The 11712-nt window shown below is 41.5% G+C and overlaps 1 non-coding gene across 1 annotated transcript; it reads right to left on the bottom strand.

Moving 5' to 3' along the window:
• Positions 1-11119: 11119 nt before the first annotated feature.
• On the bottom strand, positions 11120-11256 carry LOC119924599. The gene has a single exon (XR_005449304.1). It is a non-coding gene; the product is annotated as a small nucleolar RNA SNORA7 (small nucleolar RNA).
• Positions 11257-11712: the final 456 nt, after the last annotated feature.

Raw genomic sequence — 11712 nt, 5'->3', positions numbered from 1 at the left:
CTCAGAAATCTCCAGTGGCTGTCTGTCAACCTACAAATCAAGCAAAAACTCCTCACTCGGCTTCAAGGCTCTCCATCACCTCGCCCCCTCCTACCTCACCTCCCTTCTCTCCTTCTACAGCCCAGCCCACACCCTCCACTCCTCTGCTGCTAACCTCCTCACTGTGCCTCGTTCTTGCCTGTTCTACCATCGACACCCGGCCCATGTCCTTTCCCGGCCTGGAATGCCCTCCCTCCGCACATCTGCCAAGCTACCTTTCTTCCTTCCTTCAAAGCCCTACTGAGAGCTCACCTCCTCCAGGAGGTCTTCCCAGACTGAGCCCCCTTTTTCCTTTCCTCCTCCCCATCCCCCCACCCCACCTCCTTCCCATCCCCACAGCACTTGTATATATTTGTACAGATTATTACTCTATTTATTTTACTTGTACATATTTACTATTCTATTTATTTTGTTAATGATGTGCATATAGCTATAATTCTATTTGTTCTGATGATTTTGACACTTGTCTACATGTTTTGTTTTGTTGTCTGTCTCCCCCTTCTAGACTGTGAGCCCGTTGTTGGGTAGGGACCATCTCTATATGTTGCCAACTTGTACTTCCCAAGCATTTAGTATAGTGCTCTGCACACAGTAAGCGCTAAATAAATACAATTGAATGAATGAATGAATGTTAATACAATCACTCATCCCTCTCTCACCTGGATTACTGCATCAGCCTCCGTACTGACCTCCCAGCCTCCTGTCACTCCCTACTCTAGTCCATTCTTCACTCTGCTGCCGTACCGTTTTTTCTACAAAAATGTTCAGAACATGTCAAACAATGGCCTAAAACCAGTTTGGTGTCTCTACAGCAGCTCTTCCTAGCATTTCAGATTCATGTTGACATATTTGAAGCTGTGCCTCTGCTTGTTCTTACAATTATTCTTCAGCCATCATGCCTTGAAATTGTTCCATATCAACATAACACCAGTTTTCAATTTGTGTTGTGGCTTGTTGGTGTTCTGCCCTGGCGCCTCAAGAATTGGCAGCTGGTTGCCCTGGCACCACAAGAATTGGCAGTTGTAGCCAATTCATAGCCCTGGCTGTATGACTGTCAATGGTAATAATCAATCACATGTATTGAGTGCTTACTGTGTGCAGTGCAATGTACTAAGTGCTTAGAGGAGTAAGAGAGAAGACAGCACAAGACAGCATGAGAAATAGTATGGCCTAGTGGATAGAGCATGGACCTGGGAGTTAGAAGGACTAATTCCAGCTGCACCACATGTTGGCTGTGTGATCTTGGGCAAGTCACTTAACTTCTCTGTGCCTCAGTTACCTCATCTGTAAAATGGGCTTTAAGACTGTGAGCTCCATTTGAAACAGTGGCTGTGCCTAACCTGATATGTTTGCATCTACACAGCACTTAGTACAGTGCCTAGCATATAGTAAGCACTTAAATACCATAAAAAAGGCACAGAGTTGATAGACATGTTCCTTGCCCACAGTGATAACGACAATAGCATCATATTGTGAGTAATGAATAAAAACATAAAATCACTTAAAACTACTTAATTATTGAGCCTCCTTTCTTATCATTACAAATTAGGTACTTCAAACTACATGGAAGCTGCTCAAGAAGGAGTGTGACCTAATGGAAAGAATATGGGTCTGAGATTCAGAGGACTGGGTTCTAATCCCACCTCCACCACTTGCCTACTGTGTGACCTTAGGCAAGTCACTTAATGTCTCTGTGCCTCAGTACACTCAACTGTAAAATGCGCATTCATACCTGTTCTCCATACTACGTAAAATGTGAGCCCTACTTGTGATCTGATTATCTTGTATATATCCCAGCACTTAATACAGTGCTTGGCACATAAATACCACAATTATTACTGGCTATCTTGCTATCATCTGTTCTCTGCCTATCTCCAGACTTTAGAATTCTACCACAGCAAGAGTAGTTTCAGTTTTGGTGCCCTGGCCAAGTTTCAGGACCTCTTTGTTTGCCATCCTGCCTTGAGTATTTGGGATAGGTCTATACCAGAAGAAGTAAGCAGCGCTTAGAACACTGCTTGGTGCATAGTAAGCACTTAATACCATTATTATTATTATTAAGGAAGTAATTTTGGTTAGAGAACAACTCAATAAGCGTGACTTGCCTGTTGAGGGTTGTGTTGGCTTCTACTGACTATAACACTCAAGGGCAAACAGGAAGTCTGAAGCAGGAACTGCTGCCCCATTGCCATGGCTCCTACTCATCTGCAAGCAAGATGATCCATCCACTCCTAAATTTCTCATCACTGCAGAGGGCACCACCAACCTTCCTGTCTCAAGCCTGTAACCTTGGCATTGTCCTTGGCTCCTCTGTCATTCAACCCACCTAGTCAGTCCATCCCTAAATCTTCACAACATAGAGAAAATCCACCCTTTCTTCTCCATCCAAACTGCTATCACATTAATACAATCACTTATCCTATCCCCCTGGATTACTGCATCAGCCTCCTTGCTGACCTCCTAGCCTCCTGTCTTTCCCTGCTCCAGTCCATACCTCACTCAGTTGCCTGGGTCATTTTTCTATAAAGATATTCAGGACATGTCACCCTGCTCCTCAAAAAAACTCCAGTGGTTGTCCAGCCTCCTCCTCAAACAAAACCTCCTCACCATTTGCTTTAGAACACTCCACCACCTTGCCCCACCTCACCTCGCTTCTCTCCTTTTACAACCCATCCCAAATACTTTGCTCCCTTAGTATTGTCTCACTGAGTCTCAATCTCATCTATCTTGATGCCAACCCCTAGCCCATGTCCTGTCTCTGGCCTAGAATGCCCTCCCTCCTTAAATCCGACAGACAATTACTCTCCTCCCCTTCAAAGCCTTATTGAAGGCACCTCTCCTTCGAGAGGCCTTCTCAGACTAAGCCCCACCTTTTCTCACCTCCCACTCCATTCTACGTCACCCTGACATCTTCCCTTTTCTCTTCCCTCCTCCCAGCCCCACAGCACTTATGTACAATTACATATCTTTAATTTTATTTGTATTCATATCTGTTTCCCCATCCTTAGACTGTAAGCTCATTGTAGACAGGAAATGTGTCTCTGTTGTACTGTACTATCCCAAGTGCTTAGTACAGTGCTCTGCACACAGTAAGTGCTCAATATGATTGAATACAGTAATGATTTTAATAATAATTCTGGTATTTGTTAAACACTGTGTACTAGGCACTGTACTCATTTTATGGCATTGAATATGTGAGTTGAATAAGAGTGATGAATCGAAGATAATTCTAAGGTTATGGACTTATGAGACAAGGAGAATGGTGGCACTGTTCTACAGTAATGGGAAAGTCACGGGGAGGACTGGGTTTGGGTGCATATATGAAGAGTTATTTGAAGTGTCAGCAGGACATCCAAGTAGGGATGTCCTGAAGGTAGGAGGAAATACAAGACTGCAGAGAAGGAGAGAGGTCAGGGCTGGAGATATAGATTTGGGAATCACATACATAGAGATGGTAGTTCAAGCCCTGGGAGCCGATGAATTCTCCAAATAGGTGGTGATGGAGACCAGAAGAGGACCCAAAACTGAGCTTTTGAGGAACTCCTACAGTTTGAGGGTGGGAGGCAGATGAGCAGCCCACAAAAGAGATGGAGAATGAGCTGCCAGAGGGATAGGAGGAGAATGAAGAGGGGACAGTGTCACTGAAACCAAAGTTGGATAATGTTTCTAGGAGAAAGATATGGTTGATAGCACCAGTGGCAGTCGAGAGGTCGAGGAGGATTAGAATGGAGTAGAGGTCAGAAGGAGATCACTTTTGACTTCCGATAGAGCAGCTTTGGTGGAGTGAAAGGGACAAAAGCCAGATTGGAGGGAGTCAAGGAGAGAACTGGAAGAGAGGAAGTAGAGTCAGTGAGTGTGGAAAATTTACTCATGCAGTTTGGAGAGAAATGGTAGGAAAGAGATGGGAAGATAACTGGAGAGAGCCATGGGGTAAAGGAAGGTTCTGTTTAGAATACAGAAGACATGAACATGTTTGAAAGCACTGGGAAAGAAGCCAATGGATAGTGGACAATTGAAAGTGGCAGTCAAAGAGGGAAGAAGGGAGAGTCCAAGTGTTTTGATAAGCTGAGAAGGGATGGGATCGGAGGTGTAGGTCAAAGGGGTGGCTGAGAGAAGGCAGGAGGCCTTGAGATAATGCTTGGAAAATGGGAAAGTTGAAGAAGGGGCAGGAAGAGGGAGAGACTAGAGAGGATCAGGCTGAAAAAGTTACTGGGCAAATTTACTAAAACAAATCATTGATAATAATAACAAAGCAGCATAATTCTCCTGAGAATAATAGTTCCTGGGCTCTTCACTGCTCCAGTCAGGGCTGCAATGGACAAAAACGAAGCACCATGTTATAGTTAAGTGTCCTTGGTAATTTACTTGACTCCTGTTGTTTCAGTAGCACAGAAGAATTGACTACTAAAGTTTGCCGCCATGGAGGGATAGACCTATGTTTGTAAAATGATTGAAGGATCCATTTAAAGCCTTTAAAAATCAGTATAATTTGTGAGTTGATTAAGGAAAGATAGCAATCTTAAAAATGAATTATTGTGAATTTTAAAAAGCTTAGATACCTTCTATATGATCATTTAAAAAAAAATGACCACTTCAGCACCCACTGGTGGGGGGGAAAATGTATAAAGGTCACCTATTCATTGTTACATCAGATTTACAACTCATGGTGCATTTTTCCAGTTAATTGTAGAAGTTACGCACACAATGCATCAGTAATGTATCTTGCAATCAGTAATATTCAGGCTGCCAGATCGATCATTAATTTTTATGTCTAAAATGAATCAAGTTGTCTTAAAAATCCTTTTGTTCCCTTGCTCTCACCTGAATTAGTATTTTCCCAACCCAACAAAGTGCTTTTAGACTGTGAGCCCAATGTTGGGTAGGGACTGTCTCTATATGTTGCCAATTTGTACTTCCCAAGCGCTTAGTACAGTTCTCTGCACATAGTAAGCGCTCAATAAATATGATTGATTGATTGATTGATGTCTAAGGAAAAAACCACAAATTAACTGAAGACAAAGGCTGGGTTGACATTAATAACTTTTTTTTTAATCATTTGTGGGGGTCCTACAATCTGGAGAACTTTAATCCTCTCATTTAGGTATTTAGGAAGGAGTGTGAACTCTTTCAGATCAGTAGGGATCATTGCATCAATAATTCACAATTGGAACTAAATACCTTGAAAGAGTTCATGACGGATGCTCAGAACATTAAATAGCAAATATCTAAGTTCCTTTCTATATAACCAGAATAGTCACAGTCAGCTTCCAATTATCTGCTGTAATAGGAGAGAAAAAATAATAGCATAGGTAATACAAAACCAAATGAAGAAATCTGGGCATCTTCCTGGCAGAACCTGACAGGGAAAGAATTCAGGAAACAGCTCAGGAATGAGAAGTCATGAAGAAAATCACTGTTGTGGATTCAGGATGTGTCACAAGGGAGGGTTTAGAGAGAAGCATACAGATGAAATTTTAGGATGGGCTATAGGCAGTGCATAAAACAGATAATCCCCTCACACATAATACTGATGATAAATGTTCTCTAGCATTGCCTTTCATGATGAAAAATATTGCCACTGATACTTGTTCCTATCCTTGGGTGTGAGTATATCAGAAAAAGAAGCCAGGAGTCCCTAGTAACCCTTTCTATACCATAGACAAGTGAAGGCTTCCCTTTGTTTTCAGGCTGTTCAGTGTGTACTTGTCACATTATGAGCCACTGCCTAATGACTTTGTGCAAAATGACCACCTCACACCTGTATGGTGTCTCTACAGCAGCCGTTCCCAGCATTCCAGATTCACATTGAGATATTGTCTCCCCTCTTCTAGATTGTGAGCTCATTGTGGGCAGGGATTGTCTCTGTTGCTGAATTGTATTTTCCAAGTGCTTATAAGGTACAGTGCTCTGCACACAGTAAGTGCCCAATAAATATGACTGAATTAGTTTGAAACTGTGCCTACGCTTGTTCTTACAGTTATTCTTTAGCCACCATGCCTAGAATAGTTCCACATCAACAGAACTCCAGTGTTCAACTTGTGTTGCAACTAGTTGCTGTTGTGCTCTGGCATTTCAAGAACTGGCAGTTGGTAGCCCTGGCACCTCCTAGCTTCACAATTCGTAGCCCCAGCTGTATGATTGTCAATGGTAATAACCAATTGTATCTGAGTGTTTCCTGTGTTTGGTGCACTGTACTAAGCTCAAGGGAGAGTATAACAGAGTTGGTAGACAAGTTCCCTGCCCACAGTGATTAATGACAATAATATCATTACATATTAAGTCATTATGAATAAAAACATAAAATCATTTAAAGTTAATTACTGAGGAATAAAATCACTTAAAATTCCTTAATTATCCCTCTTTCATTACAAATCTGGTACTTCAAACTACATGGCAGCTGTGAGAAGCAGGATGGCCTAGCGGCAATAGTATGGGCCCAGGAGTCAGAGGACCTGGGTTTTAATCTCAGCTCCACAAGTCATCTGCTATGTGACCTTGGGCAAGTCACTGAACTTATCTGTACCTCTGTAACCTCAACTGCAAAATACAGACTCAATACCTGCTTTCCCTACTACATAGACTGTTTATTCATTCACTCAATCATATTTGAGTGCTTACTGTGTTCAGAGCACTGTACTAAGCACTTGGGAGAGCACAATACAACAACCAACACATTCCCTCTCCACAATGAGCTTACAGTCTAGACTGAGCCCAATGTGCAACCTGATTATCTTGTATGCCCCCCTGCCACCCCAGCACTTAGTACAGTGCTTGGCATATAAATACTACAATTATTATTAGTTATCTTTCTGTCATCTGTTCTCTGCCAAGCCCCAGACTGTGAAATTATACCACAGCAACAATTGTTTCAGTTTTGGTGCCCTGGCTAAGTTTCAGGGCCTCTTTGTTTGCCATCCTCCCTCGACTAATTGGGATAGGTCTAGAGCAGAAGAGGGAAATGATTTTGGATGGAGTTCAAGTCAGTAAGTGTGACCTATGATGATGATGGTATTTATTAAGCACTTACTAGGTGCTAGGCACTGTACTAAGCACTGGGGTGGATACAAGCAAGTTGGACAGTCCTTGTGGGGCTCACAGTCTCAATTCCCATTTTACAGCTGAGCCAACTGAGGTCCAGAGAAGAGACTTGCCCAAGGTCACACAGCAGACAAGTGGTGGGGCAGGGATTAGAACCCATGACCTTCTGACTCCCAGGGCCATGCTCTATCCACTATGCCATGCTGCTTCTCTTTATGTTGAGGGTTGTGCTCGCTTCTGCTGGCTGTAACGCTCAAGGGCAGACAGGTAGTCTCAGAGGCAGAAACAACTCTTCCCCCACTGCCATGACTCCTACTCGACTGCAAGCAAGCAAGCAGATCTATCCACTCCACCTTCATCATCATCATCATCATCAATCGTATTTATTGAGCGCTTACTGTGTGCAGAGCACTGTACTAAGCACTTGGGAAGTACAAGTTGGCAACACACTGTGGATACTGTTGACTGTGGATGCAGTCCATCATTTATTGAGAGCTTATGGTTTGCAGATCACTGTACTAAGCGCTTGGAAAGTACAATACAGCAAAAGCCAATCCTTGCCCACAATGGGTTTACAGTCTATTTACTGAGTGCTTACTGTGTGCAGAGCACTGTAATAAGCACTTGGGAGAGCACAATATAAAAATATATATTTCCAGGCTCAGTGGAAAGAGCCTGGGTTTGGGAGTCAGAGGTCATGGGTTGTAATCCAGGTCTGCCACTTGTCAGCTGTGTGACTATGGGCAAGTCACAACTCTGTGCCTCAATTACCTCACCTGTCAAATGGGGATTAAGGCTATGAGCCCCATGATCACCTTGTAAACCCCCTCCAGTGCTTAGAACAGTGCTTTGCACATAGTAACCACTTCACAAATACCATTATTATTATTACTGGGGAAGAGTCAGCAACCCTCTCCCACTGCCACACCCAGAGCAGTTGGATACGGTGTGGTCTGTAAAATCAATCCCTTTGTGGGGTGGCGTGAACCATGTGATGGGCTAAATATGGCCTGCAGACTGCACTTTACCCACCTCTGGCTCATGCTAAATGGTACTGGCAAAGGTGCCATTTTTGATAGATCTCAATCTCAGCAGCTCTAATGAAGATTCATAGAGAAGCAGCATGGCCTAGTGGATAGAGCATGGGCCTGGGAGTCAGAAGGACCTGAGTTCTAATCCCATATATGCCATTTGTCTGCTGTGTGACCTTGGGCATATCACTTTACTTCTCTGGGCCTCAATTACCTCATCTGTAAAATTGGGATTAAGTCTGTGAGCTCTAAGTGGTAAAGGGACTGTATCCAACCTGATTTATTTCTATCTACAGTTCTTGGCACATAGTAAGCACTTAAAAAAATACCCCAATGATTATGCAGTCCAATCCACAGACCTTTAGTTTGGTCTGGAGCTTGATGGTACGTGTCTTGTGAAGAATTGCTGGTATTTTTGATGTGGTTTTTGACTTTGTCAAGTCAGTGCATTGTTGAGAAGTGTGATATCTAGTCTCTGGTTTTATATTCCTTTTTATTATTATTTTTACTACTACTAATGATAATTGTGGTTTTTAAGTGTTTTCTATGTGTCAGACACTACTAAGCACTGGGGTAGTTACAAGATCATCAAGTCCCATATGGGCTCATATAAGTAGAGAGAAGAATAGGTATTGAATCCCTATTTTGCAGGAAAAGGAACTAAGGCACAGAAAAGTTAAGTGATTTGCCCAAGGTCACACTGTAGGTATGTGGCAGAGCCAGGATTAAAACCCAGCTTATCAGACCCCTATGCCTGGGCTCTTTTCATGAGGCCATAGTGCTTCTCACATCTTCTCACATATTCTTTCACCTTTCCCAAGCTCTACTCAAGAAATATTCTCATGCCAGGCTTTTTTCAGTTCAAATCGATGAATCCATTGAAGATTGTATGTTTACAATTGGAGCTGATTTAATCCATTATGTAAAAAGTAACATGGCAAAATACACTTTATTCAAGTAAAGGGAAAAATAGGGATGGCATGGAGATAGAAGAATATTATACAATTAGTTTCCACACCTACCTTACCTTGTTAATCTCCTACTATAAACCAACCCACACAATTCATTCCTATAAAGTCAATCTTCTCTCTGTACCTCAGTCTCATCTATCTTGCTGACAATTCTTTGCTCACACTTTCCCTCTGGCCTGGGACACTTTCTCCCTTCATATCTAATAGGCTACCACTTTCCCCATCTTCAAGCCCTACTAAAATCACATCTCCTCCAAGAAGCCTTCTCTGACCAACTCCTTATTTCCCCACCCTATTTGCCTTCCCCTCTGTGTCACTTGGACACTTGAGTGTGATTCCTTATCTGTAACTGATTTTCATGTCTCTTTCCTTCTAGTATGTAAGCTCCCTGTGGTTAGATCATGTCTACAAACTTTATTGTGTTGTACTTTCCCAAGCACTTAATACAGTCCTCCATACACAGCAAGTGCTCAATAAATACCACAAGTTAATTTATGAGGTTATCATTGGTAAATTTATCAAAGTAAGTTTGTGCTTGAATCTGGTAGTGGAATTTTAATTATTATTTATATTCAATTATTCAAATATTTAAGTGCCTACTAGAAAAAAAATCTTCAAACTAAAGATTTATTTCCACATTGAGGGATATATCAACAAGGCGGAAAATAGAGAATCTGTTCGGGACCATCTTAATTTCCAACTAGTAACAGGGAACAAATAGTCCAATATATTAAAAAATGATGGGAACTTTAGTGGGGCTAATTACAAAATGATCACATCTAGGATTCCAAGAAAAAGTAGGAAACAAGTCAGCAAGATAAGGAAAATGGACTCTAGGGAGAGCAAAGTATAAAATAATTTTAGGAAGGACTCAAAATATAAACCGATCAATTAATGATATTTATTGAGCCCTTGTGTGTAAAACACTGCATTAAGTGTTTGGGAAAGTACAACACAACAGAGTTGGTAGATATGATTCCTGCTCACAAGAACCTTAGTCAATTGGGGAGACAGGTATTAAAATGGATTAGAGTAAAGGAGTAAAAAAAACTGGATTTTTAATGGGCAGTTTGGCATAAACAGTAACCAGCTGTACCAGCTTTATCATCAAAAGGTTACAAAGGGCCAGAAAGTTGATTAATTCCAGAACTGTTCAGAAAAACAAAGAGCAAATTGGAATATCAAAAGATGTGCAATTGGGGCAGATCACTAGTGAAAAACTGAAAGATGTAGCACAACTATGCAAAGATTAGAAAAGCCCAAACTGGAATGGCATTGAAACCAGTTAGGTTGCTTTTCTTTAAAATCTTCAATTATATTATCCCAAAGAAGAGGTGGAAAGGAGATATCAGTCATACTTTTTGAGCACTTACTCTTTCCTCAGAGGAAAAAGCTGATGATATGAGGTCCTGTAGCTACAAGGACTGCTATAAATCTTAACCCCAATATCCTCCTTCAATCAGACAAAATTAAATGCAGGTTTTTATTTTAATCTCTGCCTTTCTGAAAAGGATCAATTATGCTCATTTAATGAGAACAAGTAACATTTGTGATGGGAAGCCATAAAGCCAAACGGAACTAGAGAAAAATAGTTGAAAAATTTGAAGTAATTAAATCACTAGGAACTGATACCATGTCTTCTAAGGTAGGTAGGGACTTATCTTTTGAGAACTAAGTTTTAGACAGATGACTGAGAATTCTAAGTACAGTGAGTGTTCTCATCTTTAAAGAGAAGGAAAAAGAAACCTCTGTGGCAATTAGAGGCCATGATCTTCATGAAATACTTTGAAAAGTTAATTGAACTATCATTTTGCTTGTCTTGTCTTATACTGAGTCATCTCCGACCCATTGTGATGCCATGGACACATCTCTCCCAGAACATCCCACCTCCACCTGCAATCATTCTGGTAGTTTATCCATAGAGTTTTCTTGGTAAAAATACAGAAATGTTTTACCACTGCCTCCCTCCACACAGTAAAATTTGAGTCTCCACCCTCAACTCTCTACCATGCCACTGCTGCCCAGCATAGGTGAGTTTTGACTTGTAGCAGATTGCCTTCCATTTGCTAGTCACTGGCCAAGCTAGGAATGGAATGAATATGCCTCTGCTGACTCTCCCTCCCGTAGTTGAGACCAGTAGAGTACTGGAAACTCTCCAGGTGTGACCCTGAGAGGTGACCATTTTGCTACCACCTTAATAATAATGATGATGATGATAACATGTTAAGCACTTACTATGAGCTGAACACTGTATTAAGTATTGAGATAAAATGCAAGATAATCATATCCTACTTGGGGCTCACAGTTTAAGTAGGAGGGAGAACAGGAATTGAATCCCCATTTTTCAGCAGAGGAAACTGAGGCAAAGAGAAGTTAAATAACTTGCACAAGATCACACAGCAGGCAAGTGTCAGTGCTAGGATTAGAATCCAGGTCCCATGACTTCCCAACCCATGCTTTTACCACTAGGCCAAGCTGCTGAACAGAAGATACTAGGAAGCAATCAACATGGTTAGAAGTGAGAAAATTGTGCCAGACCAATTTAATTTCCTTATTTGATCTACTGAAGGCCATGTAGACAAGGGAAAAGCAGTAACTGCAATCTATCAAAGCTTCAGTAAAGCTTTTAATTC

Source organism: Tachyglossus aculeatus, chromosome 2, assembly GCF_015852505.1.
Source record: "Tachyglossus aculeatus isolate mTacAcu1 chromosome 2, mTacAcu1.pri, whole genome shotgun sequence".
Taxonomy (NCBI): Eukaryota; Metazoa; Chordata; class Mammalia; order Monotremata; family Tachyglossidae; genus Tachyglossus; species Tachyglossus aculeatus.
Note: the sequence above shows the minus strand (reverse complement) of the source record. Positions and strands in the feature narration are given on the sequence as shown.